General features: G+C 38.6%; 1 protein-coding gene across 2 annotated transcripts in view; it reads left to right on the top strand.

Annotated features, from left to right (window-relative positions):
- The window catches only part of ANKRD12 (ankyrin repeat domain 12), an 88,046-nt gene continuing 60,171 nt past the window's right edge, over positions 1–27,875 (top strand). For both annotated transcript variants that reach the window (XM_075213299.1, XM_075213298.1), the window contains exon 1: positions 1–583. The gene's annotated coding sequence lies outside the window, so the exon portion shown is untranslated. The remainder of the gene's footprint in view (positions 584–27,875) is intronic.

Below are 27,875 nucleotides of genomic sequence, written 5' to 3'. Positions count from 1 at the left end.
AGGTCTGTTTCCAACTGCCAGCTTGCACCGACTGGAACCGCCTCTCCCGTGACGTATGACCGGGGCGGAGCACTGCGTCTGTGGACAGATGTGCATACATGAATTAGTCGGTATTCTGGCTTGGTGTAACTACTAGGGGGATGGGGGGACTAGTAGACGTGAGCTATGTACACAGTGGTAATAAAGCTGCGGTGCACAGACGTATCGAGCGCTCTGTGAGCTATCGCCAGAGATGACCTTTCTTCATTGTCTGCCCCTACACAATAAGTCATTCTCGCAGCTGCCACTATGGCTATGTATGGCTTCTCTGAGTGACAGCTCTCCGCTGGCTCCGCCCCCCTTGTGTCCCGGAGTCACGTGGTGCTTAGAGCCGCGTCCAATCCGGTCGGGGTCGCTGAGGGCTGGGGAGGAGGAGAGCGTGTAGTGAGGGGGAGGGTGGCGGAGAGACAGAGAGGGAAGAAGAGGGGTGTGAGCCGCTGCCGTGGGGATACTGCTGCTGGAGTGCCCCCGCTCGGAGCTCTGCGCCCTCGTACAGTTTCGCGCTCGAGTGGGAAGAGCGGGAGAGTGACCCGCGCTATAGCAGGTGAGCAGCTGTGGGAGTGGGTGAGCTCAGGCCAACCGGGGGGGCTGACAGGGTGCAGGTCACGTCAGTGGGGTCACCTGTGTTGTTCTGCACAGCGCATGAAGTGGTTGTCCCGGGGGGTGGAGGCCTTGGTGACCAGCAGGCCTGGTGGCAGCCTCTCTGCATCTAGCAGTCGTGCTGTATCATATCGTTATTCTTCCCCATCTCTAGCCATTCCTATCCACACCCCCTTTCTCTCTGTGTGTGTGTGTGTGGCTCATGTCATCTCCCATTAGCTGGTCTAGAGGCTGCTCTTCTGTGTGGGTACCTGTCAGTGTCCCTGTGCTGTGGCCTCACTGGATGTGTGTAATATATATTATGGGATTATGATCACACCTCTCCTTTACAAACCCTGAATGCATTTCCAGTTCCTTTAGGAAAGATTGACACTGTTTTTCTTACTAACTTGACTTTAAGATCTTTACAGATCTGTGTTAGCATTGTAGGCTCAGCTAGCAGTGTCATGTAGTCATTATTATTATCATCAAAACTATCTTGTTACAAATTGTTTTGTTTCCTGTCGTTTTAAATAACTTCAACCATAATTATTGCAGCATATTGAAATAAAAGTACATGTTTCAGCAATTACAGTACAGTATTCTATAATGTGCCCTTAGCTTTACAGTATTTGCATGTCTTGTACTATAGAATGTTTGTATTACAAGTTGACATTTATTTGTCTTGACTCAGATTGTTACATAGTATTGATTCTTTGTTATTCCTTGCAAAGCATCGATCTGTTTTGTGGCTATTTAGTATTGCATCACCAAGCTTTTCCTGGACTCTTCAATCATGCTATTTATCTGCAGTTTTGTATGTTTTACCTGCTTCTCTTTTACCCCTGAGAAATCAGGGTCACTAGAGTGTTAGTTTTTTTTCTCCAGTGGAAAAAACACAGATGTCACCCCTAGCTTCATCCCATAGGATAGGTTATAGTTTCCTTTGTTTGGCTCTGTTTCCAGAGTGGTAAAGTTGTATTTGTATTCTGTGCGCTATTGTACAGTGAGAGGATTCGTTTGTGCCAATCGAGGAGCTGTTGTGGCTGAGCAGGGTGTTTTGTTGCTGAGGATTGGTCCTGAAAAAGCAGCAGGAATGGCTGCTGAATATGTCACTGCCCATCTGCCTGCATTGCTATCGCTCCAGGCTCCTGAGAGGTTCCCAGCCCAACCTCCATATTCAATGCTTTTACTTTCCCTTTTATCACATACATCACCAATCCATGCCATAAATAACTGTTTCTAGAAAAGCAGGCACCCATTGCAGCAAAACTACAGAATTGGCTTGTTTGTTCAATTCCTACATTTTGTTTTAATTCAACCTAATATAACTGACACCACTAAACCAAACCTTCATAAAAAAATATATATATAGTGGAATGCATTTGTATGAAGTTTCCAGATCTAATCAAATGCATTGGATGTCAAGTAGTATGTAATATTCTTATGTGCTTTATGTATATTTAATATTCTTTGTTGTACATAATTACACAGTATGTATACATTTTTTTGTCATGTTTTTATTGGTATGGTATAAAACAAGTGGGAAGAAAGGGGGTGTGTTCCTTCTCTCTCCACAGGAGAGCATTCAGAGACAATGCAACCCTGGCATGAATGCCGCATAGAAAAGAAGAAACTGTATATCCTAGCAATAAGCTTGCTTGAGGCCGTTTGACATGGCATCGCCTCATGCTTGCTGCTATTTTGCTTCTGCATTCATGTCCTACTTGGCTTCTACATAATCTGGTATCTGGCATTGAGTTGAGTACTCCACCTTTTCTAGTGCACACTGAAGGATTGCTGTGCTTTGGAAGCAGAAAAATCCTGAGTTGCACAATGAGGCCACAAATGGACAGTGACAGATTAGTCAATGCCCCTTTGAATATCAGTTGTACAACCTATCTTTTTGGCTAAAATGGTGTTTTAATTATTGATCATTTACATACTGTTAACACATCTGTTTTGAAAATATAAATATGGTTTTGATACAAGCCACACTTTTCAGGTGCAAGATTACATTTATTTAGGGTGTTTGAAAGATGCATATTCCCAGCATTTACATTTATGATGTCAAAGTAAACTGTACCTCAATATTGGCTTGCAATGCGCCGATAAGGTTAATGTCAAGGCTGCTTTGCCACACACCGGTGTTCATTCATGTTTAAATCTATTAAATTGTGACAATTTCTAATAGCTGCTTGAGGTTCTAACCTGGCTATTTCATCACATGTAGCTGCAGATGTGAATATCGCTATAACCAATATTCACAGTAATAGAATAGACTCCTTGCTCAGAACACAAATTGCTTTGTCAACCAAATGGCTGCATATAAAGAATGTATATGCATGCACAAGCAGTCTTTTGTTCTTTGCAAGGTGGGGATGTCCCCAGAATATTTGCTGCTGTGAATTTGTCACCGCTGAACTTGTGTGCATATTATGCTGGCCTTTTGTAATACAATAAATGGTATCAATCAGTTTTTTTTATTTTTCTCTTACTAGACAATACAGTATTTTAGATTTGAAAGGATGTAGCCTGAGTTTAAGTCAATGAGAAGTGTTTTTGCTGATACTAAGGTGATACTGACCTACACTAAGTAAATACTACATTTCATAAAATATTTGTTGTATATCGGTTGTTTTATGTGTTGCTTATAGTTTGCCACAGTGAAATGTTGAAAATATTTATGGGGTATCTACCTAAGAAATTAAAGATTTTAAAGTATGGTACAATTCCTTTTACTTTGTATGTGAAATGTCCAACTATATACAGGACTGTATTTATTAGTGCTTGATTACTGTTTCTAAATTGGAAACCATTTAATGCAATACATTTGGCAAACATAGCTGAGTGAGGCTTTTTTTCCTGGCCTTTTTGCTAAATAGATTTTGATTTTCTTTGTTTACTTGCACTTGCTTGGTACTGCAGCTGTTATGTGTCCTTGAAATTATTTTGGCAGATTTTAAATCTGGCCTCTCGGCATCTTTAGATGTTCAAGACTTCCACTCTGGATGTTTTTATTCTTTTATTTTTGAATTTGGTTCACAGTAGTTGGTATTAGTATTGGTGCATTAGTTATCTTCCGTGTTCTTTAGACAGTGTTTCCCCAAAGCTGACTTAACCTGGTTGCTTTACTATCTATGAAAGTTATAGAACCTAACAAATGGCCCCTCAAGCTTTACGGTCATGTAGGAATAACATAGGTATGTCTGCTACATATTTCAGTCTGTGCTATAAACAATGCAGTATTATATCTATTGGAGATGGGATGTCTGGCATCAGGGTGTAGTCCTTGTTGTCACCAAACCTATTATTGGTTTGCTTTAACTTAAGACTCAACTGCTGAAAAACTAGTGAAAGTCTGCAATTATAGGCAAAGCGTACTTTATTAAGATGTGTTTTTCTCTTTAAATATTAATTACAATATACAGACACACTAGTTATTTTGCACTGAGAATCCTGTGTTCAATTTCGTGTTTACTAGTTACAATGTGTTACTGCTTGTATGCCCAGATAAAATACAACATTTAGAAAAGTACAAAGATAGTTTTTTAGAATTAAATTACACATCTATTGCCAAATTATAGGATGTTTTAAACCGTACAAATAACTGTACTACTGGCCAAACGATTATATATTGTAGAATAGTTGCTGGCTATATTAAGCAATAACTTCACAAAATCTGAAGATGAGCTCTACCAAACCTACGTGTTTTTTTTTTTTTTGTTTTTTTTTTTTTTTTAAATCCTTCAGTATGATATATTCCTGAAAGCTGTAGCATTTTCTTTTAAAGAAACGTTAAGCTGCATTTCCACCGAGGGTGGCAGAATATTTTAAAATGGTTGCTGAGGGGTTTGTGAATAAGAGGATCAATCCAAAGCCTCAATCTCTGTGATTGCGACTTCTGATTTGTCCTGCTCATCCTCTGCTGCATCATGCAGCCCAGTGTTTTGCCAGGGGCTGTCAGGCAGACCATTGAGTCCCAGGAAAAATGGCTACTTGAAGGGAATTAGATCTCCTGGGCGGGAGAGGTACAGGTTAGTCGTACATGATGATGAAGCTTTAAATGGGAATTGTACCCAAATTGATTTTAATATATATATATATATATATATATATATATATATATATGTCTTCTTTCAGTCCTAATCAGATTAAAGGTTTGATTGAAAATTCTCCTACAACTGTGAGGAAAATAAAACAAAACAAGTGTGAGTGCAGTGTCCTGAAAGTTTGGATTTTAGGAGAGGGACACCCGCTGTTCTGCCAATTGAGATTTCACAATAGCTCACTTTAAGGATGTGCCTTTTGTCATCGTAAGTGATTAGTTCCTCCAAGTGTGCTTCACATGCCAGCCTATCTTTTATTACCCTCTATAAAAGTCTCTGCTCCTCCTCACCATTTACTACCTCTCACCTGCAGTAGTTTGTGTAGTAATTCTGCTTCATACAGGATAACACCCAACCTTGGGACTATGGTTTGTGTGTAGAGAGAGAACTACTATCCATTCTTCGACAGACTCAGCCATTCAGCTTGAGCAGCTGGAGTTATGTCTAGTATAACAACAAACACTTGTGATCTGCTTGGATAGATCCAGCAGTAACGTGCTGTGGCTGAACTGCCAGATCCTATGTAGCAAAATTAGTATGGTCATGTTTCCATCGTCCGACTGCATTTTATGTCAGTCCTGATCAACATCTGATAGAACACCATCAAATGTTGATCATAATTGTTACTTGTTTTTGGCCCACGCAGGCGTTAAGGGCTAAAATAAACCTTTTACCTTTAATCCTTTGCAACTGTAATACAACGTAACATGCAGTCTTTATTTTCATATTGAAAGTAGTTATAAATGATTGTCAGTTTTTAGGTACAAACACAAAATAAAGCATGGTGAATTTTGCTGTAAATCTGATATACTGTAAAGCAGGGTTTCCCAAACCCAGTCCTCAGGGCTCCCTAACAGTGCAGGTTTTCCGGATCACATGTGACATAATTAGGACCACCTGTGGATCTGTTACAATGTCAGTCAGTAATGAATACACCTGTGCTCCAGCAAGGAGATATGGAAAACCTGCACTGTTGGGGAGCCCTGAGGACTGGGTTTGGGAAACCCTGCTGTAATGTATGTAAGTTATGAATACTTGATACCTCATCATTTTTCTTTACAATAACAGTTTGTGATATTTAAAAAAAAATATTTGCATATCTATCAGTGTATTGTAAAATATGTTCTGTACTGTTTGAATAATATAAAGGTACACTCATGTCTATAATACAGTGCTGTTCACACTTTCTCTGTAGGATAAGGAGTCAGTAAATGTTACTATATGGGACTCATTTTATGTACATTGTCCAATTACATTTATTATGCTTTATGCAGGTGCTGTTCCAGATTTTCACGGACATAGCAATTCATGTTAATGTCTGTAAGCTAGATAAAATGTAATACAGTATATTATTATATTTATTATTATTAGTTCTCAGGTAGAGTAAGGAAGTTTAACTCTGAGCCATGCTAGAGGCAAGTTGTTGAAGAGAAGATTTGATGACGTCTTTGTGGCTCTACATCCTGCATCACACCATGATTTGGTTATAATTTATCAAGCTGTTCTTCCTAAAGAATAAGGAACCAGTAGGGAGAAATCATTGCAGCTATACTAGATTGCCTGGAGTTCTCCTTGAAGCAATTGGTCTCTATATTGTATTGAAGTAATCAGGCGGGATTGTGCATATGGTACCAAAGTGGGTGTAATGAAAAAGGGGTGTGCCCTTAACATTTTATCAACACAAGTCTGGCTATGACTACTGCCCCAAAAGCAGTTGTTGACAACTAAGTAGCTCTAGTCTTGTCAAATAATTTTTTTCAGCTAAGATCTATAATATAAATGTCTAGTGGCGTGTGTTAGTCTGTCTGTGTGTGGAAAAAATAAAACCAAGCTGCAGTGCCACCTGCTGGCCGGAGTTATACACTGACCTACTATATTCTTAGTGTGTGTGGGAAAAAAAAATCAGAAAGGGCTGAAATTTGGTATACCAAGATGTTTTTAATTTGTTAATTTAATTTGTTAATTGTTAAAAGTGTTTATAAAGATTTAAAAAAAATATATATATATTTCTTGAAGGAGAAGTGACAGTTGGGAGTGGTTGGTGGTTGCCGGGGGTGACAGTGGGGAGTGGTTGGTGCTTGAGGCCCAAATGCATGACAAGAACCTTTTTAACACCTTAAGTAGCTTGATTTGACTAGAATGTATGAGTATCATGCACGGGTTAACTTGTTTGTAACATTTTGTGACTAGTGTTGTTTGCTTGACACTATTTTAACTGTGGGTCTGTACGTGAAATGCAGGATTTTGCTGTTGCACAGTTGGCCCACTATATGAAATACACATTATCCTGCTGTTAAGCTGTCCATATGTGTTTCCCATTTCTTAAGTTGCTGTTGAAACTTTACAATATAGGACAAATGGTGGTTGCCTTCTGGAAGTGTGAAAAACCTTTAATTGCACCTTAAATTATGCTGCTGGTGAAACTTGCATAGTTTTGCACTTGTACTATTCTTGCGTAGAAAAATGATTAAACTTCAGGTTGGTAATGGTTTCTTGAACATTTGTTTCCATATTTATTTCATTTTTACCTGCTTTATTCAAATATAACGTCTAAAATAGTATAAAGAAAAGTCTCATTTAATTTTTTTTGGCCTTCAATATGGGCCTTTAATCTCGTAAACTGTCTCTGTATATCTAACAAGTTGATTGGTAATAGTAGGTGAAAGTTGTTGGAATCTTGAGAAGCAGTGCTGTTTTCTGCCATATCGATTGCAATTATGAAGTGAACGTCATACAGTAGCGTACATCCTATGCATTGCAATAAACTTTTACTACAGTGCAATTGTCATTTAATATATGTAAATTGTAACCTTTAAAAATCTTTTCTTTTTTTTTTTTTAAGGTATTTTGTGATTTGTCATAGCATAACACTAAATATTAGCTAATTAACAATGTTTGTTACTAGTAATTTACTACTTTAATTCAAAAATGATGTCTTAAGGCTCTTAACTAGTCAGTTTGACAAACAAGGGCACTAAATGTCTACTAAAAACATTATACGGCATAAAAATATTCAATTGTGCACACTGGAATTGGCTAATTCGAAATGTAAAACCCTTGGATAACATTCAAATATTTTAATCCAACCCCAAGCAGAGGAAAGATCTGGCAATTGTAACATGACATTGCTAACATTTTGCATACGTACACAGAAAATTTAATATTAACTTTGTACTGGATTAGAATTTTTTTCTCAGTTGGGTTATTAGTCTTCAATAAACAGAATGTTCACATTTTGCAAAAAACTGTAGGTGTAATAGACATCAAAGTAGTCATCATTTTTATTTTGAAAAGGACAGCACGGCCATGATAACTATAATGACTTGTTCATAGCAGAACACTGTCAGTCAGATTTGTTTGAGCTACCATTAATCATTTAGAGTTAGTCAGATATCACAGAAAACTGAAACTTTAGTACCAGCTGGTCCTAAAAGCTTACCTACTGGTGATCTAACATTCAGGCTATCCAGCTACTCTTCCGAGCTCCTGGGCAGCAGGAGTGCAGAGCAAGACATTTTTGCACTAAAGCCTTTTCCACTCCTCCACCAGGTAGCAAGTTGTCCTCCAAAAAATCATTATCCTTGAGAGCAGTGAAGCCACAATGGCCTGTGGGTGATGGTTGATACTGAACCTTAGGTAGACTTTTGTACTTTGGAATTCCAACCAAAACTGACTATGTGAATGGAATATCCCATCTACCTTTTTAGAAGTAGTTTCACCCCTTTTGTAATCCACATATATCTTTTTACTCCAGCTGGTTCCCGTTTTTAGATGTTAATATAAGTAAAAGTTATCAATGAGTGTGGTCAATTCTCCTGCAGCTGTCTCTGTAAATATTGGTGTCTGGCAGCAAACTACAGGTTAAAGCCCAGTACAGGTCAAATTTTGTACGTTTTCACCTTTTGTGCCTTGTTCCAGACCTGCAATGAATATTTCAACCTCTTTGTACCAGTGATCAGACTTTACCTGCTTGCTAACTACCTGCAAACTGACCCACAGCCTACTGGAAAGTGAAGGCAAAACCATTAATTTATATTCATCAATTTAATGTATTGAAGCGATAAAAGCAAAATAAACTATGTATTGGAAAATGTCAGAAAATATAAATAAAGCAACCAGCTTTCTTGTAGTCATCGTTATCTGTTTATGCTTTGTCTAATCTTTCTCTTGAATCTAACTGCAGTGCTTTCTATTAGTATTTCTTACGGATGAAATGTGTTTGCTTCCAACCGAAGGCAGTGACTGTGTACTCCGTGGGGTCCTTATGCTGAAAGTGTTGTCATATGCCACCTTAAACATTTCTTCTCTAGTGTAAAGAAATCTAGCTTATTATATTTCCTATATTTATCTCCCTTAAATTCCCGACCAACAGAGCTGGATTAAGGCTCTAGGGGGCCTGGGGCACTTAAGCCAGGGTGCCCTTATGATGTTATATGGTTATCATTTTAGACAAATACACAGGCAATACTGTGTGCACTACTGTTAGATGCACACAGCTCTGCCTTCACGAGCAGTGTGATGTAAAGCAGGACATACCTCCCAACTGTCCTTGCAGTTGGATAAATTCCTGTCCTGCAGGCACCCAAATTCAGGACTGCCCCACCAGATTCAGGACAGTTGACAGATCGTCCTGCTCTCTCCTACCTGTTCTTGTCACTTCACCACCTGTGGCTGCTGGCGCCTTTAGTTGCTGCTTGTCTTGATCCTGGAATGTTAGGGGCCCTATTTGTGAAAAAAAAAAATATGTACATTTAATTTAGAAACTTCAACCACCCACATTTAATAATGAGACCCGAACATTAAAATATATTAAAGTATTCGTATTTGATAAATATCTTTTCTCTCCAACCAGCCCTGACATTAAATTAATAGCATACACAATTAATTAATAGACCTATTTCACTCCCCCCAGTCCCAGCATTAAATTAATAGGTTAATTTATTAATTGGGAGTACTAGTTCCCTCCCTGCAAACAGCCCCAGCAATAAATTAATAACATTTACGTTTAATGAATATAACCATTTCCCACAACCATCCCCAGCATTAAATAATTCATATTCACATTTAATAAATAGCCCTCTTTCTCCCCAAACTTAGTCCCGACCCACAGTCAACGATTAAATTAATAGGTCACCTCTTCTTACATTAAGAAAAAACGCACTCCTCTCCCCTCATTACAGTAAGACAAATCACCTCTTACACCCCTTGCTTCATTATATTAATACAAATCCACCACCCCTCCCTTATTACATTAAGAAGATAACCCCTCCCCAGGCGCTGCAACTGAGCCTTCTCACACACTTACCTGCATTCAGCAGAGCTGTGTAGGAGCCTCCTCTGTCTCTGGAAGCTGCGTGCATGGGTCGGAAAACCGGTCATTTGATGCATCCCATGTGACTTGTCAGAGGAAGGCCAGAGAGAACGAACCCAGTGACACACAAGGAAGACAGAGAGGACTGATGGACACACGCATGTAGAGCACGGTCACAGACACACATACACACATGAAGAGCAGGGAGGAGACACACAAAAACACACAAGGTAAGAGAGGGAGGGGGAACGGATCAGCTGCAGGTCTTTTTTTTCAATTGCAAAAACTGCCGCTGCCCTCTGAGAGCCTCTGAGAGATGGGAGCCCTGCTGACGTCCCAGTTTGCAAATGGTGATAAGATTTTGACTGCGAGCACTGTGTTGTAGATTCTTATTTAAACATGAAGCCTGTTTTCTGGCGCTTAGTAGAATATGAAGTAGCATTGACCTGTTTTTTGGGGCTTTTTATTTATGCACAATTCCTTTGCTCAAAACGTGCATATGATGCCGCTATCTCAAAATGCACAAAACTCTCCCATCTGTAAGAAACTACAGAAGGCCTTACACAGACTTTGCTAATGCCCTCCCTGGCACACAGACATGGATGATGAGGACCTATTAGCCAGTCACGCTATATTGACCTCTAGTTACAGTAATTAACCTTAGAATGTTAAACCACCAATGGAACAAATTACACAGGACTCCCAATTAACACTGGCTGACCCTGTAACAACTTAGAGGATCTGACTACTACTATTTTTGAAATTAAATATACATGACCGGTATAAAAGTATACAGCACTTCCTTCAACTATTCACTCTCAAAACTTCTAGGATGCCCATCCCATTATACAGTACAATGAGGCCTGGACTGCATGGAAACTACTGCTTTTCCCCTGGACTGCAGGCTGATGATGATTGGGGCGAAACACCATTTCCTAACTTCATATGTGGACTGTTGGGCATATGGATTTAGTAACAAAGGAGTTACTAACGATCTCAAAACTTAACAAAAAAATTAAAAAACCTAAAAGTTTTGGCTGTTTCAAATAACCACCACTGACGTAAAATAATATTTACAAACACGTATAAAATTCTGGCCAGTTTTAACAGATTCTCTAAGTTATATTAATATTGCAATTGGCAAATTATTTATTAAAATCAACATATCAAATGTAAAGTCAAATTTGTACACTATACTATAGAAAAATTTAAATGTCCTATATTTGTATTTATTGTTTGCAGAACTTGATTTAGCAAACTATTAAAGCACTTAAAAATTAAAATTGATGTTATTAAAAATTATAAATAGTGTATATGTTCTGATGGAGTCCAATTACTAAAGATACATAGTCCCATAGTTAAGAGTGTCAGCAACTTGTTTCCAAGTTAGTATTGCAATTAGTGACGTGGGTTAAGTTTCCTTGAGCGTGTTATAGATACATAATTATCCGTTTGGCAGTTTAGCACTGTTTTCTCTGTAAGCTGGTCACGAACCTAAGATGCCAAATCACTAAATATATCTGACCTGTATGAAAGTATACAGCCCATCCTACTACGCACTGCTCCATAGCTTGATGTACAATAAAGCATGAACTTCCTTTGTACTGGACAGCAGTCTATTGCTTGGCGAAAAGAACAGTATTAGGCCATTCTGTCTATGAGGTGGTCTAACACCAACTTCATATGCCTCAAAAACCATTAGTACATTTTGTCAGTGAAATGATCACCTGTTCATAGAGGTCAGGGACTTTAATTATTGGCACTTTCGAAAAATAACTGTTGGTCATAAATGGTCCCATGCCATAGCCCCCTCCCCCCCCAAAAATCTAAAAGAAATAAAATAAAATTTCTTTGCTGCTGGCTTGGCATATAACAAATACAGTTATTTGCAATGTTAAAGACCTCAAGTAAAAAGGACAGTGTGTGTTAGAATCACCTTTTTATATTTTGTTTTACCTACCACAATATATAAAGATCAAGGGGTATTTACATTTACCCCGATCAGCCCCAACATTACAATAAACTGCTTAATAATGTGTAGGTCCCCCTCGTACCGCCAAAACTTCTCTGACCAATCAAGGCATGGACTCCACAAGTCTCGAAGGTGTCCTATGATATATGGCACCAAGATGTTAGCAGCAGATACTTTAAGCACTGTAAGTTGCGTGGTGAGGCCTCCATTTGAAATTGTTTTTCTAGCACAACCCACAGATGCTCGATCAGATTGAGATCTGGGGAATTTGGAGGCCAAGTCAAAACCCTGATCTCTGTCATGTTCCTCAAACCATTCCTGAACAATTTTTGCAATGTTGCAAGGTGCATTATCCTGCAGAAAGAGGTCGCTGCCATCAAAGAATACCGTTGCCATAAGGGGGTGTACTTGGTCTGCAACAATGTTAAAGTAGGTTGTACATGTGAAAGTAACATCCACATGAATGTCAACACCCAAGGTTTCCCAGCAGAACATTGCCCATAGCATCCCACGGCCTTCAGTCGCTTGCCTTCTTCCCATAGTGCATCCTGGTGCTATCTCTTCTCCAGGTAACTGATGCACACGCACCCAGCCATCCACATGATGTAAAATAAAACGTGATTTATCAGACCAGGACATCTTCAATTGTTTCATGATGCAGTTCTGGCACTCACGTGGCCATTGTAGTATCTTTCGGCATTGGACAAGGGTTAGCATGGTTACTCTGACCAGTCTGCGACTACGCAGCAAGCTGTGATGCACTGTGTTCTGACACCGTTCAATCATAGCCAGCATTATTTTTTTCAGCAATTTGTACTACACTTAATACTTCTTAGAGATTGTAGCAGATGGGCTAGCCTCCGCTTGCTACACGCATCAATGAGCATTGGACGCCCATGACCCAGTCACCAGTTGTCCTTCCATGGACCACTTTTGGTAGATACTAACCTTTCTATACCAGGAGCACGGGTGCCATTGTAATGAGATATGTTATTCATTTCACTTGTCAGTGGTTTTAATGTTGTGACTGACACACACACACACACACACACACACACACACACACACACACACACACACACACTAAAAGCCAATAACCCAGTAGAAGTGTCTGTATATATATCTTCAGACACACTATAGTTCCATGTTTTCAGATTGATTTTAGAAGTACAAACCCAGGAATACAGCAATATAAAGCATTCTGTGACTTCAACAAAATTAAGTGATCACGTACTGTTCATCTGGGAGAAAGTTTGTCCCCATGAGAGAATAAACTGAATGGAAACTGGAAGGTATAGAGGAATGTTGAAGGTTTCCGTGTACTCATGTTACAGGGTTAGCAATGATTTGGCATTATGTGTTGCAGATCATCTTAGGCTCTCATCAGAGCTATACTGTTCCCAGTGATCCCAATGCTCTATGAGCCATATTAATGTTTTAGTACAAGTCCCTGGTTACAGAGTATTGTAAGTGTATGGCTCTGAGCTCTAGTCTTGTTAAGAGAGCATTTATTCCAAAAAGGGAGTATGTGTTCAATACAAGCATGGAGTTTTTGCCCCTTGTAGCTTAAGTTCAAGCCAGTACCAAAAAGTTTTTCTATTGTGACCCTTAAGGACACTAATCAGCAGCTGAAAAAGACCGATTTAATCAATTTAGTAATAATTAATTTGTAACCAAGTGTCTGTGTGTGTGACACTTGGTTACTAATTCATTAAATATATATATATATATATATATATATTTTTTGTCTCTCTATAATCTATATCTCCTTTATTTATGATGTCCTGACAATGTTTTGAGGAGGAAAAGTAGCTGCTCCTTACAGGCTTATTGTGTAGTTATGCAAACCATTAAACAAGACTTTAAGGGGCATATTCAATTGTGCCGTTTCTGCGGCGCGTTAAAACTGTAGTAGTTAGCTAGATTTCAGCTCAGGAAGCTGCGAGCTGAAATCCAGCGAGAAAATTATGTTTTTTCCGCGCACTTTTACCGTAATAACGGTAGTAGTGCGCGGACCGTGGGATTTTCGGCGTTTCCGCCGACCATTGAATACGCCCGTAAGAGAGCGAAAAGTGCATACTCTACCTAAATCCCTTTAAGCCTTGCAGCCAAATTATACTGAACAGTTTAATTCAATATACAGATATACTTATTAACATATAAAATCCCAAACCTAAAAATCCAATCCACCTTACACAAACTAAAACATCATCTGATCAGATATAGCTGGCTTTACTAAGTGAAAACACCAAGCCAGTACCAGACTGACCTCCTTGTATTGCTCACATGAGACACTTGTGGCTTTTAAGTATGTTACAAATTGTCAATAAAAATTCCTCTCAACCTTGATTGCTAATGATTGCAAATATAACACACAGTTTCCTTCTTTATATTGCTTGTTTATGGGTACTTTTGGAGAGGTGTGAAAGAGCACGTTCTAATATTATTGATCATTTGCTGTTCCAACTGAAGACTATACCCCAATATGTGCCCCCATAGTTATTATACTTCAGCTTGGGCCCTGACAGATATGACTACCCTGTCACCAGCTTTTGTCCCCATAAAATTGCACATCAACCAGTGCCAACACCACTTCTCCCAAAAAAAAAAAAAAAAGTTAAATAATCTCTTGCCAACCTTTGCTCCCACTGCATTACTGAACTATGAGAATACATTTACTGATCTCTCTTACTATTACAGCTTTCAGAGCATTGTGTAAGAGTATATTCCTTTTGGTCCATTTTGTTTATTTATTTTTCAAAAGTTTAGCTATAAACTTTGTATAAACAAGTTTATCTTAGTACATTGTCTGCGTTCATATCACACACTTGTAATATATTATATTAACTATCTGTGCTTCTTGGATACAGTAAAGAAATTAAAGTCCAAAGAGAAATTTTATAAGATAACAAATGCCAGGGTACAGAACCAAAATACAAACGCATTTCAATAAAAAAGCAAAATTGTGGAATCCAGTTGGTGTGTTGCTTGAGTTCCATTTACAAATGACATTACCTTGTCCCAGAAGTTGTCGGAAAAGGTGGTGCCTTCTCTATTGCATTTTAAGCATCTTCCTGATTCTCTCTCCACAATCTGCTTTCTTTGGGTTTGAGAGAGGCAATATTAATTGTTTTGAGGTATATTTCCTGCAGTTTAGCTGATTTAAGGTGCTTCAAAGTAACGTAAGATGATTTTCAGCATTGTCTTTTTATCGTGCCTCATGTTCCTTGCCAACTTGCCCTATTAATTTACAGGAGATATCTAGTTCTATAATGTTTCAGGAATGCAAAAGACTCTCCAGTTCATGGAGGCTGGCCAAATAGATTTGTTTTGGGTTAGAGACATATAGTATCGTAACTGTAAATAAATAATTGTGTATTTTTTTTTAAGATGCTAGGAAGTGTACAATGTTCCTCCAGGATAGATTCTTTACAGGAGCAGAATGTGCCAATAAAATATATAATCTATTTGTGATTGTAGGACCAATTTTCAGCACATGGAATTAGTGTCACGGGGTTTTGAGTCCACACTAACAACTATTAAATAAGGCTTCAGTCATGTGTTTACAGAAAGTAACAGAGAAGGGGTGGACACCAGTTAATATTAATGTGTTTAATGTTATGTAGAAGAATTCTGTTCTAATAATTATGCATTGCAAAATGTATTGTTAGTATGATTAACATGATGGATACCCTTTAAATTAGTTTATTTTCCCTGTCATTGTCACTTGTATGCAGGCAAAAATGTTGCATTGAGTGAGAGTCCTCAACTAGGGGTCAAAAAGTGGTTCTCTATCAGTTGTGGCCATATGGTTGTGTGACTAAATCTGATAGATGTGATAGCGCACCATAAGCATGGCTGGAAGATTAATGCACCTGCTGCCAGGTGTAGTTATAGGGCCTCATTTATAGGGGTCATAAGCATATGCGCTTTGCCTAAACGCAGAAAGGTGTTTGCACACTTGGGTCTGTATTTTGATTTGTACATATCTTTAAGGTCGTAAGATATATGCAACCTAAAATAGAGCACGCAGAGGCATTCAGATGAAAGATATCAGTGATCATTATCAACATGTCTGTCTTATAGTGGCTTCCGGAGCTAAGGTATGCAAGTTATCCTAATCAACATCATGTGAACTTGCACCAGACATGTGAATGCTCAAAGATACCTAAAAGGTGCATCTAAAGATACTTGCAACTCTAAGTAGGAAGAATCTGTTAAGAGTGTGTACGGCAAGACTGTATTGCATTTCAGTTGTGCACATATGCAGTGTAACATGTTATGCAAAATACAAATTTACCACTGTCAAATGCACTTGCAACTGTAAATAAAACCCATTGTCTGACCGGATTTATCGTCTGTCCTGAACATTTCATAGGTCTCCATGAGATGTTGATAGGGACTGACATTCTTTTTGTGACTGTTCATGCTGAGATTTACAGACTAAATAGCAGTTGTATGGGCACCATAAGCCTGTATTTAGGAGAGGCAGAGACGAAAATGTTATTTAATTCCTTTACACCATCTTTCTGGGTTCCTTGTGTGCTTTCCAGCAGTGTTTTTTCAACGCCCAACACTGGCTCACTGTGTCCTCCAGAATCCAATTCAAATTACTCACTGTTACCTACAAAGCCCTCAACAATACAACCCCTTCATAGATCTCAAATCTCATATCAAAGTACTCTCTCTCCTGCCCTCACAGCTGTTCCAATCTCCACCGTAGGCCACACTTGCACCTCTTGTTTCAGCTGTGTCACTTAGAATGTAAGCTCTCTAATGAGCAGGATCCTCCATACCCTTTGTTTTCATGTCTGCATTTATTTTGTCTGCCATGTCTGTCCTGTTTTCCCTACTGCAGAGCACTGTAGCGTCTTGCAAATTTTCTATAATAATAATGTCTAGTTGCATATTTTTGTTGCATCCGGATAGGATTAAATTTTGCTCTCCTCTCTGCATTGGATGCGACTATAGTGAATTAACAGCTTTGTCATATTCCAGGGTAACAAAAAGAAACAACTCTGCCTTCTTTATATAAATATTTGGTATAAAAGCACAAAAAGCACATACAGGCAGTGCATTTAGTAAAGTTGCAGGGGGTTATGTATAAATAATCATCTGGAGGTTAGTACAGTTGTAGAAATGTTAAGTCAGCTGAGGTTGGATGATCTGAGGAACACCATGTTGCAGAGGAAGTATTGCACTATATAGGGTAGTGTGGCACTATTGTATTCTGTGAAGTTATTGGCAAGGCAACTGTCAAAATTTATGGCCAAATTTTATGGTGGGCTTTGGGTAACAGTGTGTCCAATTTTTTTTTTATTCAATCTTGTCTCACAGAAACATGAGAAAAGCCCTGGCAGTGAGAGGGTTGTTGTTAAAGGGTTCTGTGATGGTTACAATTGGTAGGATCCTATTTTAATTGTGCTGATAAAATAAGTCTGAAGAATGGAAAGACAAGAGCGCATAAAGAAAACAGGCTATTGCCTTCCTATTCTGCAGACTGCAATGGACAAGCAAGCTGTTTCTGTAGACTGTTTACATAGGATGGGATGTTTTGATTTTGAAATTTTGTCATTAAAGTTGACAGCTCAAGAAAATGTGTTTAAAATATGAGATACTGATTATAGGCACCATATTGGACCTTTTGGAATAAACAAATTAATAATAATTCCAAGGTTATGTGCATGATGACATATCCTGGAATCCCCCTTTTCTGCAAAGAATGAGCACACATTCCAGCTCTACAGCCAAGTTAAACACTTAGCTCGGAAAATCCAAGGAACCATATCACTGGGGGAATATGTTGCTCTAGCTTTACTTATTTTATTAGGGAAATGCCTTTCTATGTCACTGTTATGTTCACTTTAAAGTAAATAAAATACTATAGTGGAACTGAAAAGATTTGTCCAAAATTAAGCAGCCGGTCTCAAAAGGTAGAAACCATCAATTTTATGATTTAACAATCAGGGATGTGACCAGTCCATTTATAGACATTACCCAGCACATTGTCCCCAGCAGCCAGTGCACAATACCTTACATCCTCTGTGTTCATATGAGCTGAGGCAGCAGATGGAATTTGCTTTATTAGCAGCCGAGGAAACAGAATACATGTTTACGGCAGAAGACAACTGAGAAAATGTATATTTAATAGCTTGGCATCAGTGGGAGCATGTTTTCTATAGCAGGAATCTGTATGCCAGGTCGACTAAACATGCAATGCTGCATTTGCCCACAGTTGATCAATCTTATCACAGATTCAACCCTCTGCACAAGACTGTAGCATGGAAACAAGTAAACATTCTCGTGATTCTGTGCAGCACTGTATAGTAGTAATAGAAGTGGGCGTGAGAGGCCTGGGGTGCATTATCTACAAGCAACTGTTATAACAAAGAATGAAAAACAAATGAAGTCGCCAGCAGTACATTTTCCTAACCTAGGTATTATTAAGCTTAATGATATACCTGAAACAGAAGTATACAGTTAGTGGACAAAGAATGAAACTGCAATATAAACTTGCTTAATAGGGTGTTGGGCCATCAATACAACATCTATGTGCCATGACATTGACTGTACCAATATCTGGAATTGTGCAGGAGATATGCAGCACCATTCGTGAACAAGAGGGCCACTCAACAGATGCTTGGTTGATGGGGGTCGAAAATGCTGTCTCAGGTGTCTTTCCAGAATATCCCATAAATGCTCATTCGTATTCAGATTTTGTGACTAACGGCAATGATGATTGGATAATATCAGTGTTCATGATCCTCAAACCATTGGGTGACCATACATGCTTCATGGATGGGGGCATGGTCATACTGGAAGACTCCCCACTCTTCTTCAGGAAAGAGGCTGCAGCATGATGAGTTAAAGCTGATCACTATGTGACATTAAGTTCCCCCTTCCCATCGTCCACCATGCTAGGAAAATGCACACTTCAAATGAATGCATGGGTATCAAGGTCCTGTAGAATACGCTTCTACCCACTATCTTTACCACCTTTTCTGCTGCCGTTCCCTCAGCAAATCATTGCTTGTGAAACATCTAAGTTCTGCTGTGTTGGTCACTGAAGCTTCTTCTGACCAACTATAGCCACTTTATTAGTCACTGGGTCTCCTCTTAAAGCCTAATTCTAGCTACAATTATAGGCAACTAGGACTTTCCAAAGTTTGTATACATGACCCTAACCATGCAGGGATGCTGCTATTAACATGTTTGTGGAAGCCCCTAAAGCATGTTTGGTGTCCCTCATTTAGCCAGCGGTTTTCATTTTGTTGGGTCACCCTCCACTAACCGTTTGTCCTCTTTTAGCAACCTTTAAAGGTTGTGATATGTGGTTTTGTCTTGTTTGTGGAGAGGGTGTAGCAGTGCAATACACTATCCTTTCCCTTTCCTTCCACTTTATAAATCCTAGATTAAAATTTGGTTTTGAGGAGGAACTAGACTTTCCCCCTCTCTCCCATGATTAAGTTCCATAACTTTCCTTACGCATACTTGCCTACTCTCCCAACTGGAAGACTACTGAATTTCAGGGAGGCTCACATAAAAACAAGCCTCCCTCCCAGATCTCATCCAATTGACAATTGATGCGGGTGGATCCTCTTGCGCTTTCAGGTTTTAAATGTTGGCAAGTATGTTCTTAGTACATGTTGGGTGCTGCAATGTCAAGAAAACATATGGAGCGAAACTTGTATGGGTAAAGATTTCATCAAATTTTCCATTCTCTAATCTCTGCATACAAGTAAACCAAACATTCCTGCCAAAAAAGACATTTTGTTGTTGTATTTGGAAGAAGTCATAGATTTCAAATTAACTTATTATTGACTAAGGTAGATCGGCCATTGTTGGTGTTCATAACGCGAAATAGAATGACAGCTAAACAGTTCTTTACACTTTTTTCGCCTTCATAGTGAGCTCCACTTCATACCATTTTATTAAAAGCAAAATAAATCCCACTGGCTTTCCAGTTTTGTCATTAAATCGAGTTTCTGCAATATGGCTAGAATGGCATTAATTGCCCTTTTGAAGAAAAGCGATGCTTTTAAAAATCACTGGTGTTTTTTGCTGCAATATACATTTCTACAGGCCTAAGGATTTTTACCAGAATGTCATGTAAAGGTGGTAACGATTCACAGCTACTATGCTTCTGTATCTGTTAACTAGTCTGGAGGAAAAAAGAAGATAAAACAAACACAATCAAAACACTCCATACCATTATAGTGAGTTTAATCTGTGCATTAAGACATGGTAAAACAGTACTCATCCCCACAGTGCATTGAAACATTGATGCCTCTCTCCTCTCTCAGGGCCCGTTTTCTAATTGTAGTTTGCTGTGGTGAGCCAAGTGCAGCAAGTTGTAGTTTGAGCTAGAATACATTTGTCTGCTAGGGAAAACTTTCAATCTACTTTAGTGACTGGAAGTATTAACATGACTAACATGAGGTTGTCATGGGAATCAAACCAGACTTTCCTGATTCAGTAACATGATGTAAAAGTGGAATTTCTCCAGTGTCTTTGACATTTGGAGGAGAGAAACATATTTGAGTCTCCACACTAGTATCTACAGTAGACTTGGGAGCAGCACTCATTGGTGCAAACACTGTTTGATGATTCCTTTCACAATGTAGGTCATTGGTGGGCAGTTCTAAAATCTAACCCTGAAATGCAGAATTCAGCTTTTAGATCTCCTTAAAGAGAAAGCTCGCATAACTTTTCTATGGACTAAAAATAGTGCTTTCAAGAAAAAAAATATAGCCATTGCTCAACAAATTCAGCCCTGGAGGAGAGTCTTCATTAGATATCTGTGGCTTATATTACAACAGGTGTAAAGCTGACATGTCAAACGATTTTCCTTCAATATACCAGATCTCTGTTGGCATCCGGTCCGTCTTCCCTTTTCTCACTGCATAGCCAATGGAGTTCAGAATTTTTATGAACCATTACTACCTGACTTTTGCAACATTTCTACAGTGGATGTGCTTGGCTGGTTTAGAGCTCACATCTGATATTTGCATTTTGTAAGCATCTAAAATAGAATTATTTGCTAAGAGATTTCAAATGTGCAATAACCCATAGCATAGTGTCTGCACTTAGATATAATTTAGAGCAGTTTAGACAATGGAAACACAAATCTCTAGTTGTGATTAATTTACTTAAATCTTATTAGAAAATAAACCATATTGATATTGGCACCAGTCACATGATTGCATTCACTATATAATTAACTAGAGAAGTGGTATCTTGTTGTTTCCCATTACAATAGCTAGTTTGTTTATACTATTTTAGGACAATTTATAGATTTATTTGCCTTGCTAATAGGTAGGCCCATTCCGCTGCTTATATTTGCAAGATAACCCTAGCTGCTGTATCTGTCCAGCAGCCTAGGTGGTATTACTAATTTAGCCGGTGATTGGACCTACTCACTTTGCTCGCTGGTAGGCGCAATCTGTAGCCTAAATTATCATTAACCCAACATCTGGGAGGTGAGAATACAGAGCAGGAGTTTGTTTATAGGGAAGGGGGAGGTTAGGAGAAGGACTAGGGATTTGTGAATGGTTAGTGGGGAAGGGGGATTTGGAAATCTCGAACTCTTGTCTTTCTGCTGAATTGGAAAGCTGGACTAGTGAACCTGCTACTATGGTGGTGTAGGCTGGGAGTCTGTTGTGTTGGGGGAGATTTGTGTACACAACCAAAGCAGTTTCCATGACTTGGCATGTTTTTAACTTTTGCACTTTGCTTTAACATTATAATTGCATTGCCCTTTTTCATGCTGCATTTTTCATGGTGTAACCATTTTTGATTAATTCAGTCGAATAGTCATGTTTGGTTGTGTTTTTCTAACACAACTAACTAACACCTTTATTGGAATACAATAATAACAGCTTTGGAATAGTAGAAGAATACCCCTTCAATTACACTTCCATAGTGGACTTGGTTTGCCTTTTTGAATTGAAAGTTAAAGGTTAATTATCCTGAAAATATCAGTTATTTATAAGCAAAAAATTTTGAGCAGCTGTTCTTGAAAGAAAAATGTTTTCCCCATGTTTATTTTTATTTATTTTTTTAAATCTTTATGGTATAATAATGCTGTTTATTTATATTTTATAAATTGTTATGACATGTTGGCTATTAGGAACATTGGGTTTACTTGCCTGTAGAATTCATTTGACCTTGATAAAATGCAGACAGTACTTTGGTGAGGACCACCCGCCATTCCCACCCCAAGAGAGACCACTGTTACCTGGAGCACCATGTTTAATCGTAGGCAGATGAGGAAGCTGCTGTGTCTTGGGAGGTGGGGGGTGGGTTAGCTAATACAACTCTTGATTGGGAGGCTATGGCTCCATTGCATTAGGAGGCCAGGTTCACACCTCCAGGCAAAGCCAGGTTTGCGCACTGCTGTCAGTCACAGCATGTGACTGACAGCAGTGCCCCATGTCTGTGTGGCTTACAGCTGTCAGTGACGTATTTATATTTTCATGCTTGTTCGCCAAATACATCATACAAGTAGATTTGAACTATATGTTGGTATCTACAAAAGGACACAATATTGCTGGTGTGTGTGTAAATATATATATATATAATATTCTTTCATACACACTATCTATTTTTATTATGCATTTTATTTTTTTTACAAGAATGTAGTGGTTTGCAGATCCATTTTGGTTACTATGGAAACAAAGATGTGCAGTGTAAAGACAACATAATTGTACTGCTTGTGGCTTTTCACTAGCTGATTCTAACGGGCTACTTCGGCTCCAATTGCTTCTCCTGCAGTGATCTCTGTCAGCTAAATCAGAGCGTACTGCAGGAAAAGCAACCAGAGTACTATCGTAATATCACACGTTGCTAGAAGTTCCTCAACCTGGTGAGCACAATAATTTCCCATAGAAGCATGGAAGGGTGACTAACGGGCTCTGTCCTGTGTGCTAGAGACCTTAATATGCTCTCTTTATATTTGCAGAAAGAATGGACTCTGTGTTGTATACTGTTCACCAGACTGATATATAGATATTACCAGCAGTGGTGTGGTCTGCGTATGTTGAAATGCTACTGGTAAACATGTGCAAGCAAAAAAAACCAATTGTGGTGTGCTGTTACTAGGTTATAATCTTTGTGATTCAGCATATATTTTAAAATAACCATATTTCAGTTTTTTGTACAGATGCTTATTTCAGCATCTGTTTTAACAAAAGCATGTTTCAGCTTTTATGTGTCGGCAAGACCTCGAACTGTCTGTGAATTCAGATATAAAAAAATAAGTCTGTGCTTCATAACATTATATTCAGTTTAATCTATTTGGTGCAAATGTTTTTTTTGTTTTTTTTTTACATCCTTTAATCTTTACCATATTCACTAATAAATGTTTGATAGGAAAATAGACTAATGGTACTACAGAAATCCTTGAAGTCCCATGATAGAAATATCAGGCCCTTGAAGTAATGTCATTGTGCTTGATGTTCTTAGTACTAATTTTTTTATTTATTTAAATAAACGGACTGGTTTAAGACACTTTATTTTGCCTCAAAACAGATGATTGGTTTTATTGCTGCATTAAAGCTGTTTTATGTCTATTGTGTTCTGTCATTTTGTTTGTCTTAATAACATTAACAAATCGTCAGTGGTATGACATTTGCTCATATATTTATAACTGGGAAGAAAATGAAGTGAACATTAACCTGTACTTAAAATTTAGTAAGAGTTTTCTGGTTGATTTACTTTGGGTTTTGTGTGATGAATTAACATGTATATTCTGATTGTAGGCATCTATCCTTAGCTGTTTGTGTAATCTGAGACTTCCCACTCACTGTTTTTTTAATACTTGTGATTTACAAACATCGGTTTATATAAGATGCACTCTGAGAACAGAACTATCTCATGATGACTAATCTCACATGCAACTGATGATAATTCAAGCAAAATTAGTCAACGTGAACAAATTGCAAAGCTATTCAAATTCATGTCACTGTCCTTGAAATGTTCTCTCCTGTTTTGATTGTCATGTATGATGACCATAGAACCAGTGTCTGAGATCATCACTGGAGGTCTGTAAAAATTTAAATATATGTTAACCCCTAGGGATGCTGCAGTTGGACTTGAGCACCCAGTGGCTACTAATCACAATTGCATCAGTAAGAAAAGAGATGGATAATGACATTAACCAGTCTAGGGAGAGACTCTATATATCTCGCAAGGCTACTGTGAAAAGGGGGCGGAGCCTAACAAGACTGGGAAACCAGAGAGCAGGGGGAGGTAGGGAGAGACGAGCACCCTGAGAGAGACTGAGTTGTGTGAGAGTCCAGATAGGTGACCCTAGGCAGAAGGGCACTGGATTGGTGGTCTAAGCAGAGAGAACAGACAGTTTTGAGGCAGAGTGGAGTGGTGAACAGAACCTGCTGGGAAGTCACAGTTTAAATATGTAGGAGGAGGTTTGCATGCACCTCTGTAGAAGGACATTTTGCAAGTCAGCCATTTTGGAGATAATCAAGTTCAGACCTGTGACACACATTGGTGCAGATAAGTAACTGGTCAATTTACCTCTGTTATTATTCAAGTGGGGTTTGGACTATATCTGGCCACAAGGGCTGAAGAGTCAGGGATAGATGGGTGGGCAGGTAAATATGCACCAAGTGTTTGTCTAATCAACATTTGTCTAACTACAAGTCACAGGATACAAATAAGAAGATACAAGTTGAGCATTTTCCAGCTGTTGCTACAGGAGGGTTTGCATACTGTGAGGGCTGTACCTTACTGGAAGTGATTTAAAGACCCCTGAAAGCTGCAAACTGGACACATGTTGCTTCCATGCAATGCTGTCATCAATACAAAAGGTCCCCAACTTGCAGTGCACTGCTCCATCTGCGTGGTGTTTGAGTGCTGCCAATGCTTGTTTGGCAGTATATGGTGTATGTGTGTGTATATATATATATATATATATATATATATATATATATATATATATATATATATATATATATATTTACAGTCAGGTCCATAAATATTGGGACATCGACACAATTCTCATATTTTGGGCTCTATACACCACCACAATGGATTTGAAATGAAACTAACAAGATGGCTTTAACTGCAGACTTTCAGCTTTAATTTGAGGGTATTTACATCCAAATCAGGTGAATGGTGTAGGAATTGCAACGGTTTCTATATGTGCCTCCCACTTTTTAAGGGACCAAAAGTAATGGGACAAACTAAACAATCATACATCAAACTTTCACTTTTTAATACTTTGTTGCAAATCCTTTGCAGTCAATTACAGCCTGAAGTCTGGAAGGCCTCACCAGACGCTGGGTTTCATCCCTGGTGATGCTCTGCCAGGCCTCTACTGCAAATGTCTTCAGATCCTGCTTGTTCTTGGGGCATTTTCCCTTTCATTTTGGCTTCATTAAGAGAAATGCATGCTCAATCGGATTCAGGTCAGGTGATTGACTTGGCCATTACATAACATTTCACTTGTTAGCCTTAAAAAACTCTTTGGTTGCTTTTGCAGTATGCTTCGGGTCATTGTCCATCTGCACTGTGAAGTGCTGTCCAATGAGTTCTGAAGCATTTGACTGAATATGAGCAGATAATATTGCCAGAAACACTTCAGAATTCATCCTGCTGCTTTTGTCAGCAGACACATCATCAATAAATACAAGGGAACCAGTTCCTTTGGCAGCCATACATGCCCACACCATGACACTACCACCACCATGCTTCACTGATGAGGTGGTATGTTTTGGATCATGAGCAGTTCCTTTCCTTCTCCATACTCTTCTCTTCCCATCACTCTGGTACAAGTTGATCTTTGTCTCATTTGTCTATAGGATGTTGTTCCAGAACTGTAATGGCTTTTTTTAGATGTTGTTTGCCAAACTCTAATCTGGTCTTCCTGTTTTTGTGGCACATAAATGGTTTACATCTTGTGGTGAACCTTCTATAGTCACTCTTGTGAAGTCTTCTCTTGATTGTTGACTTTGACACATATACACCTACCTCCTGGGGAGTGTTCTTGATTTAGGCAACTGTTGTGAAGGGGTTTTTCTTCACCAGGGAAAAAATTCTTCTGTCATCCACCACAGTTGTTTTCCGTGGTCTTCCGGGTCTTTTGGTGTTGCTGAGTTCTACGGTGCGTTCTTTATTTTAAGAATGTTCCAAACAGTTGATTTGGCCACACCTAATGTTTTTGCTATCTCTCTGATAGGTTTGTTTTGATTTTTCAGCCCAATGATGGCTTGCTTCACTGATAGTGACAGCTCTTTGGATCTCATATTGAGAGTCAACAGCAACAGATTCCAAATGCAAATGTCACACCTAGAATCAATTCCAGACCTTTTACCTGCTTAATTGATGATGAAATAACGAGGGAATAGCCCACACATGTCCATGAAATAGCTTTGGAGTCGATTGTCTCATTACTTTTGGTCCCTTAAAAAGTGGGAGGCACATATGGAAACCGTTGTAATTCCTACACCGTTCACCTGATTTGGATGTAAATACCCTCAAATTAAAGCTGATGTTGTTAGTTTCATTTCAAATCCATTGTGGTGGCGTATAGAGCCCAAAATATCAGAATTGTGTCGATGTCCCAATATTTATGGACTATACTGTGTATGTGTGTGTGTGTGTGTATATATATATATATATGTATATATTTTTTTTGCATTCTGCTTTTCCTGAAAGATATCGATCAGAGTCAGCCACAGCAGTATTCATTCTAACCAATCCTGTGATTGCAGTAAAAGTCATCTATGTGGTCTCTAGCAATCACAGATTTCTGCATGCAACAACCCTCATCCCACAAACAAACTCATGACTGAAAAAAATGGAGGAAAGGCTGAATAAATATCCCTACTGGTTATTTAAGTACGCTTAAAATTTAAATTAGTGTGTGAAGAAAGGTTTAGCGACAACAATTTTCTCATTTCAGCTCATGTAGAAGCCAAACAAAGACAACATTAAGAAATACAAGGATATAAACTTCATCCCACAGGGCTCAGGCTTCCCCACAGAGAGGAATTTCAGTCAGAAAGAAAACATTTGAAAACATACTAGAATTATAAGAGTGAAAGCTACCTGGTTGATCCTGCCAGTAGCATATGCTTGTCTCAAAGATTAAGCCATGCACGTGTAAGTACACACGGCCGGTACAGTGAAACTGCGAATGGCTCATATATATATAATTTTTTTTATTTTTTTTTCCATTCACTCTTATAATTCTAGTATGTTAACATATGATATATTGGTCCGGTGTATAAGGTTGTGACAATTCATATTTATGTCTCATACTGTTGATATTATTGATAGTTATTGTGTTAACCTGCTGTTCATAGTAAGAGTGTGCTCTATTTTCATCCACACGGTATTGTATTGTTCACACTTTATTTAATGTTATGCCAAAGTCTATTTTTCTATAAAATCACAAAAGCTGCATTTATTGGTTCCAGTTCAATAAATGCGCCGGGTTGGCTTCTGCAGTACACAGTGTGTCAGTGTGTTAGTACTGGGCAGGGGTTTTCCCCGAATCTCCCCCTGGTGTATTTCAAGAACACCCCCCAGAAGAAGAAAGTGGTAATTCTGGTGGAGGCACGGAAAACCATGTACAGAGTTGAGAAAGCACCTATATCACTCAATGTATATATACCCTCACAGCACATCATACCGAATGGGGTGTTAATACAGTATTTCCATTTGGCTGCCCTAAAGTAGATTAACATATTAAGACACACACACGTTACTGAGGTCATCATGGTGTGAGGAAGCATAAAAGTACTTTTACATTAATCATTTAGGACAAGTCACCAGCTTGTTCCATGACATACCTTTATTCATCTAATCCTTTTTTTTTTTTTTTACTAGTGTTTAAGATCAG

Source organism: Mixophyes fleayi, chromosome 5 (assembly GCF_038048845.1).
Source record: "Mixophyes fleayi isolate aMixFle1 chromosome 5, aMixFle1.hap1, whole genome shotgun sequence".
In the NCBI taxonomy this organism is placed as follows: Eukaryota; Metazoa; Chordata; class Amphibia; order Anura; family Limnodynastidae; genus Mixophyes; species Mixophyes fleayi.
The sequence above is the reverse complement of the archived record's forward strand: the minus strand, read 5'-3'. Positions and strand labels throughout refer to the sequence as shown.